A 7,303-nucleotide genomic window follows, 5' to 3' on the forward strand; every position below is an offset into this window, starting at 1 on the left:
CCTCTTTCTTTCTTCTTTTTCTTCTTTCTTTTTTTCCTTTTCTTTCTCCCCTTTTTTTTCTCTTTTTTCTCTCTCTTCTTTTCTCCCCCTCCTCTCTCTCTCCTTCTCTCCTCTCCCCTTCTCTCTCTCTCTCCTTCTCTCTCTCTTTCCCTTCTCTTCTCTCTCCCCTCTCTCTCTCTCCCCCTTTTTTTCTCTGGGTGATGATGAAACATTTTTTTCGTTGGGATTTGTTTTATTTTATGGAGAGTTGGTGAGGAAGGGGGGGATTAGAAAGGTGGAGGGCGAAGAGGTGGGAGGGTTAAGGGTGAGGGGAGGGGCTTAGGGTGATGGGGGGGGCTTATTGTCCGTAGAGGGGGGCCCTTTGGGAAAAAGAAGGGGGGGGTAAAGGGGGGGTAAAGAAGAAACCTCTGGGAATATCGGGCTTTACCGGGGAGGGAGGGCTAACGACGGAGGGGGGGGGCTTCGGGAAATTGGAGGGGTTTCGGGGAAAAGAGGAGGGGCTTAAAAGGGAAGGGTGGGGGGAGTTTAAAGGGAATTCGAAGGGTGAAACCGGAAAAAGGGGGGCTTTTAAGGGATTTCGCGGCCCCAAGGGAGAAAGCTTTTTAGAGGGAGATTGTGAGGTTTCAAGGGTAAGGGGTTTAAGGGAAAGTCCCGAGTGAATCAGGGAAAGGGGGGGCGGGTAGAGGGCGTTACAAAGGGTGAGTCAAGGGGGGGAAGAGCATTTTAAAGGGGGAGTTTGCGAGGGAAGGGGGAGGGTTTAGGGGTTGGGTGGAGTCTAAGGAATCAGGGAGAAGAGTATGATCAATAAGGGATTTGAGGGAGAAAGGCAGGTTTTAAGGAGGAAGAGAGGGATTTAAAGGGAGTGGAAGAGGAGCGAAGAGAGGATTTAAAGGGAGTGGAAGAGGAGCGAAGAGAGGAGTTTAAAGGGAGTGGAAGAGGAGCGAAGAGAGGATTTAAAGGGAGTGGAAGAGGAGCGAAGAGAGGGATTTAAAGGGAGTGGAAGAGGAGCGAAGAGAGGATTTTAAAGGGAGTGGAAGAGGAGCGAAGAGAGGAGTTTAAGGGAGTGGAAGAGGAGGCGAAGAGAGGGATTTAAAGGAGTGGAAGAGGAGCGAAGAGAGGAGTTTAAAGGGAGTGGAAGAGAGCGAAGAGAGGGATTTAAAGGGAGTGGAAGAGGAGCGAAGAGAGGAGTTTAAAGGGAGTGGAAGAGGAGCGAAGAGAGGGATTTAAAGGGAGTGGAAGAGGAGCGAAGAGAGGATTTAAAGGGAGTGGAAGAGGAGCGAGGAGGAAAGGGAGTGGAAGAGGAGCGAAGAGAGGGATTTAAAGGGAGTGGAAGAGGAGCGAAGAGAGGAGTTTAAAGGGAGTGGAAGAGGAGCGAAGAGAGGGATTTAAAGGGAGTGGAAGAGGAGCGAAGAGAGGAGTTTAAAGGGAGTGGAAGAGGAGCGAAGAGAGGGATTTAAAGGGAGTGGAAGAGGAGCGAAGAGAGGGATTTAAAGGGAGTGGAAGAGGAGCGAAGAGAGGATTTAAAGGGAGTGGAAGAGGAGCGAGGAGAGGAGTTTAAAGGGAGTGGAAGAGGAGCGAGGAGAGGAGTTTAAAGGGAGTGGAAGAGGAGCGAAGAGAGAGAGTTTAAAGGGGAGTGGAAGAGGAAGCGAAGAGAGGGATTTAAAGGGAGTGGAAGAGGAGCGAAGAGAGGGATTTAAAGGGAGTGGAAGAGGAGCGAAGAGAGGAGTTTAATGGGAGTGGAGAAGAGAGAGGATTAAAGGGAGTGGAAGAGGAGCGAAGAGAGGAGTTTAAAGGGAGTGGAAGAGGAGCGAAGAGAGGGATTTAAAGGAGTGGAAGAGGAGCGAAGAGAGGGATTTAAAGGGAGTGGAAGAGGAGCGAAGAGAGGAGTTTAAAGGGAGTGGAAGAGGAGCGAAGAGAGGAGTTTAAAGGGAGTGGAAGAGGAGCGAAGAGAGGAGTTTAAAGGGAGTGGAAGAGGAGCGAAGAGAGGAGTTGGTGAGTGAAGGGGAGGATTTAGAAGCAGGTGGAGGGGCTGAAGAGTGATGGGAGGGGCTTAAGGGTGATGGGAGGGGCTTAGGGGTGATGGGAGGGGCTTATTGTCCGTAGAGGAGGGGCTTAGGAAAAGAGAGGGAGGGTCAGAGGGAAGTAAGAGAGAGAAACCTCTGGGAGATATGCGGGGCTTACCGGGGGCAGGGAGGGGCTAACGACGGAGGGGGAGGGGCTTCGCAGGAGATAGGAGGGGCTTCGCGGGAAAGAGGAGGAGCTTAAAGGAAGGTGGGGAGGAGTTTAAAGGGAATTCGAAGGGTGAATCCGGGAAGAAGGGAGGCTTTTAAAGGGAGTTTCAGCGTGACTCAGAGGGAGAAAGCTGTTCAGAGGGAGATTGTGAGGGCTTTCAAGGGTAAGGGATTTAAGGGAAAGTCTCCGAGTGAATCAGGGAAAAGGGAGGCGGGTAGAGGGCGTTACAAAGGGTGAGTCAGAGGGAGGAAGAGCAGTTAAGGGGGAGGTTTGCGAGGGAGAAGGGGGAGGGGTTAGGGGGTTAGGGTGAGTCTGAGAGGAATCAGGGAGAAGAGATGAATCAATAAGGGAGTTTGAGGGAGAAAGGCAGGGGTTAGAGGAGGAAGAGAGGGATTTAAAGGGAGTGGAAGAGGAGCGAAGAGAGGGATTTAAAGGGAGTGGAAGAGGAGCGAAGAGAGGGATTTAAAGGGAGTGGAAGAGGAGCGAAGAGAGGAGTTTAAAGGGAGTGGAAGAGGAGCGAAGAGAGGAGTTTAAAGGGAGTGGAAGAGGAGCGAAGAGAGGATTTAAAGGGAGTGGAAGAGGAGCGAAGAGAGGAGTTTAAAGGGAGTGGAAGAGGAGCGAAGAGAGGGATTTAAAGGGAGTGGAAGAGGAGCGAAGAAGGAGTTTAAAGGGAGTGGAAGAGGAGCGAAGAGAGGGATTTAAAGGGAGTGGAAGAGGAGCGAAAAGAGGAGTTTAAAGGGAGTGGAAGAGGAGCGAAGAAGGGGATTTAAGGGAGTGGAAGAGGAGCGAAGAGAGGAGTTTAAAGGAGTGGAAGAGAAGCGAAGAGAGGAGTTTAAAGGGAGTGGAAGGAGCGAAGAGAGGGATTTACAGGGAGTGGAAGAGGAGCGACGAGAGGAGTTTAAGGGAGTGGAAGAGGAGCGAAGAGAGGAGTTTAAAGGGAGTGGAAGAGGAGCGAAGAGAGGGATTTAAAGGGAGTGGAAGAGGAGCGAAGAGAGGAGTTTAAAGGGAGTGGAAGAGGAGCGAAGAGAGGGATTTAAAGGGAGTGGAAGAGGAGCGAAGAGAGGAGTTTAAAGGGAGTGGAAGAGGAGCGAAGAGAGGAGTTTAAAGGGAGTGGAAGAGGAGCGAAGAGAGGGATTTAAAGGGAGTGGAAGAGGAGCGAAGAGAGGAGTTTAAAGGAAGTGGAAGAGGAGCGAAGAGAGGGATTTAAAGGGAGTGGAAGAGGAGCGAAGAGAGGAGTTTAAAGGGAGTGGAAGAGGAGCGAAGAGAGGAGTTTAAAGGGAGTGGAAGAGGAGCGAAGAGAGGGATTTAAAGGGAGTGGAAGAGGAGCGAAGAGAGAGTTTAAAGGGAGTGGAAGAGGAGCGAAGAGAGGGTTTTAAAGGGAGTGGAAGAGGATCGAAGAGAGGAGTTTAAAGGGAGTGGAAGAGGAGCGAAGAGAGTCTTTTTATGGGAGTGGAAGAGGAGCGAAGAGAGGTTTTTAAAGGGAGTGGAAGAGGAGCGAAGAGAGGAGTTTAAAGGGAGTGGAAGAGGAGCGAAGAGAGGGATTTAAAGGGAGTGGAAGAGGAGCGAAGAGAGGATTTTAAAGGGAGTGGAAGAGGAGCGAAGAGAGGGATTTAAAGGGAGTGGAACAGAGGAGACGAAGAGAGGGAGTTTAAAGGGAGTGGAAGAGGAGCGAAGAGAGGAGTTTAAAGGGAGTGGAAGAGGAGCGAAGAGAGGAGTTTAAAGGGAGTGGAAGAGGAGCGAAGAGAGGAGTTTAAAGGGAGTGGAAGAGGAGCGAAGAGAGGAGTTTAAAGGGAGTGGAAGAGGAGCGAAGAGAGGGATTAAAGGGAGTGGAAGAGGAGCGAAGAGAGGATTTAAAGGGAGTGGAAGAGGAGCGAAGAGAGGAGTTTAATGGGAGTGGAAGAGGAGCGAAGAGAGGGATTTAAAGGGAGTGGAAGAGGAGCGAAGAGAGGAGTTTAAAGGGAGTGGAAGAGGAGAAGAGGAGTTTAAAGGGAGTGGAAGAGGAGCGAAGAGAGGAGTTTAAAGGAGTGGAGTGGAAGAGGAGCGAAAGAGGGATTTAAAGGGAGTGGAAGAGGAGGGAAGAGAGGGATTTAAAGGGAGTGGAAGAGGAGCGAAGAGAGGAGTTTAAAGGGAGTGGAAGAGGAGCGAAGAGAGGAGTTTAAAGGGAGTGGAAGAGGAGCGAAGAGAGGAGTTTAAAGGGAGTGGAAGAGGAGCGAAGAGAGGAGTTTAAAGGGAGTGGAAGAGGAGCGAAGAGAGGAGTTTAAAGGGGGTGGAAGAGGAGCGAAGAGAGGGATTTAAAGGGAGTGGAAGAGGAGCGAGAGAGGGATTAAAGGGAGTGGAAGAGGAGCGAAGAGAGGAGTTTAAAGGAGTGGAAGAGGAGCGAAGAGAGGGATTTAAGGGAGTGGAAGAGGAGCGAAGAGAGGGATTTAAGGGAGTGGAAGAGGAGCGAAGAGAGGGATTTAAGGGAGTGGAAGGGAGCGAAGAGAGGAGTTTAAAGGGAGTGGAAGAGGAGCGAAGAGAGGAGTTTAAAGGGAGTGGAAGAGGAGCGAAGAGAGGGATTTAAAGGGAGTGGAAGAGGAGCGAAGAGAGGAGTTTAAAGGGAGTGGAAGAGGGAGGAACCGAAGTAGGAAGAGGTCTGAGGGAGATGCTAAGTGGTGTAGCTAAGTAGGGTGGGAATCTTAAGGGAAAGATTTTAAGGAGGAAGAGGCGTTCCGGTATTTGAGGATCTTAAAGTGGAAGGGGAGGAGGGAAGTAAAGAGGAAGAAGGAGGGCGTGGGTGGAGGGAGGAGGAGGAGGAGGAAGGAGGAAGGAAGGAAGGAGGAGGGAAGTAAAGAGGAAGAAGGAGGGCGTGGATGGAGGAAGGAAGGAAGGAAGGAAGGAAGAGAAGCAGGAAGGCGAGGGATGATGTGGTGGTGATTATCTCTTCTTTGTTTTTTATCACTTCTTGTTTTTATCTCTTATTTCCCACCTTCCGTTTCCTCCTCCTCCTTCACTTCCTCCTTCCACGATCTCCTTCTTCATTTTCTTCTCTTCCTCCTCCTCCTCCGCCTCCCTTCTTTTCTTCTTCTTCAGCTTTTTCTTCAATATCCTATTCTTCTCTTTCTCCTTCTTCTTCTCTTTCAACCTCTTCTCCATCATCTTCTTCATCTTCTTCTTCTCCTTCAACCTCTTCTTCATCTTCTTCTCCTCCTCCTCTTCTTCCTTCAACCTCTTCTTCTTCATCTTCTTCTTCATCTTCTTCTCCTTCAATCTTCTTCTTGCTCTACTTCATCGTCCCCCTCATCTCCCCCCCCCCCCAACAAGCAAAGCGCCCTTCAAATATCGCAAATTACGATCGTCATTCGTTCGTTGTTGGCGACGTCTTTGTTGGTGCTGGTGGAGGAGGACGGGATGCAGTGCCGAGCGATGGATGGGCTTGCGTCTCTCGCTCCCATTGTTTGTTTGTTTGTGTGCTTGTTTGTTGTTTGTTTGTTTCTCTTTTGTTTTCTTTCCTGTGTAGGTGGTCTTCTGTTCTCTTGACTTTTTAAATTTTGTTTATTTGATATATTTATTTGTTTTTTATTTATTATTATTATCATTATTATTATTTATTTTATTTTTTTTACTTATGGATGTTCTCTCTCTCTCTCTCTCTCTCTCTCTCTTCTCTCTCTCTCTCTCTCTCTCTCTCTCTCTCTCTCTCTCTCTCTCTCTCTCTATCTGTTTTGGTTCTTCCTCTATGTTGTCATCTCTTGTTCTTATTTTTATTTGTTTATTTAATTTCTTCCTCTTCTTTCTGTTCTCTTACTCTTCCTGTTTCTTTCTCTTTCCATTTCTTCCTCCTTGCCTCCGTCTCGCATCCCTCCCTCCCTACATCCATTCATCTATTCATCCATCCATCCCCACCCACCCATCCACCACCCACACACCAACCCACCCATCCCTCCCTTCCTCCCTCCCATCCTCTCCCTCCCTCCCCCTCCCCCCCCCTCCCTCCCCCTCCCCTCCCTCCCTCCCTCCCCCTCCCTCCCTCCCTCCCTCCCTCCCTCCCTCCATCCCTCCCTCACCCTCCGACTCCTCCCTTGAGAAAAAGATCAGGGTCGCAGACAAACTATTTCGTAACCTCCCTCTATTTTTTTCAATAGTCACGATTACCTCCCGCGTTCCTTGAGAGATGAGGAAGCCCGATTAGCGGAAATGTGATGCTTTTGTTTATTACTGTTATTGTTATTATTATTTATTTGTTTATTTATTTGTTTAGCTCTTTATTTATTTATTGTTTGTTTGTTTTGTTTGTTTGTGTGGACTGAAGGCTATGTTTTGGTTTCTTTACTTGTTTAATTGTTTACTTGTTTTGTTGTGTTTTTGTTGAATTAAGTGCGTTTTATCTTAGTTATTTTTTTCTTCTTTACTGTTTTCTCATTTCGTTTAATTGAGGCTTTGCTTTTCATTCGGTTCGTTGGGGTTTTATATTAGATCATTGTCGTTTTTTCTCTTTATTTTTTCATCCTCATGCTTTTCCTTTTCCTCTTTCCCCCTCCTTCTCTTTCTCTCAGATGAAAGAAAAAGAGAGAGAGAGAGAGAGAGAGAGAGAGAGAGAGAGAGAGAGAGAGAGAGAGAGAGAGAGAGAGAGAGAGAGAGAGAGAGAGAGAAGGGAAAGTTAAGGAAAGGAAAGGGGGATGGAAAGAGGCGAAGGAAGGGCCAAGGGAGGGCGTGGCAGGGCAGGGCAGGGGCGAAGGGAGGGCGTGGCAGGGCAGGGCGAAGGGCAGGGCAGGGGCGAAGGGAGGCGTGGCGTGGCAGGGCAGGGGCGAAGGGAGGGCGTGGCAGGGCAGGGCAGGGGCGAAGGGAGGGCGTGGCAGGGCAGGGCAGGGCGAAGGGAGGGCGTGGCAGGGCAGGGCAGGGCAGGGCAGAGCAAAGGGAGGGCGTGGCGGGGCAGGGCAGGGGCAAAGGGAGGGCGTGGCAGGGCAGGGCAGGGCAGAGCAAAGGGAGGGCGTGGCAGGGGCAGGGAAGTGCAGAGGCGCAAGGGAGGCGTGGAAGGGCGGCAGGAAAGGATGGGGGGGGCGGGCGCAGGGCGGAGGAGGGGGGCGGGGGGCGG

The sequence above is a fragment of the Penaeus monodon genome, chromosome 42, assembly GCF_015228065.2.
Source record: "Penaeus monodon isolate SGIC_2016 chromosome 42, NSTDA_Pmon_1, whole genome shotgun sequence".
Lineage (NCBI taxonomy): Eukaryota > Metazoa > Arthropoda > Malacostraca > Decapoda > Penaeidae > Penaeus > Penaeus monodon.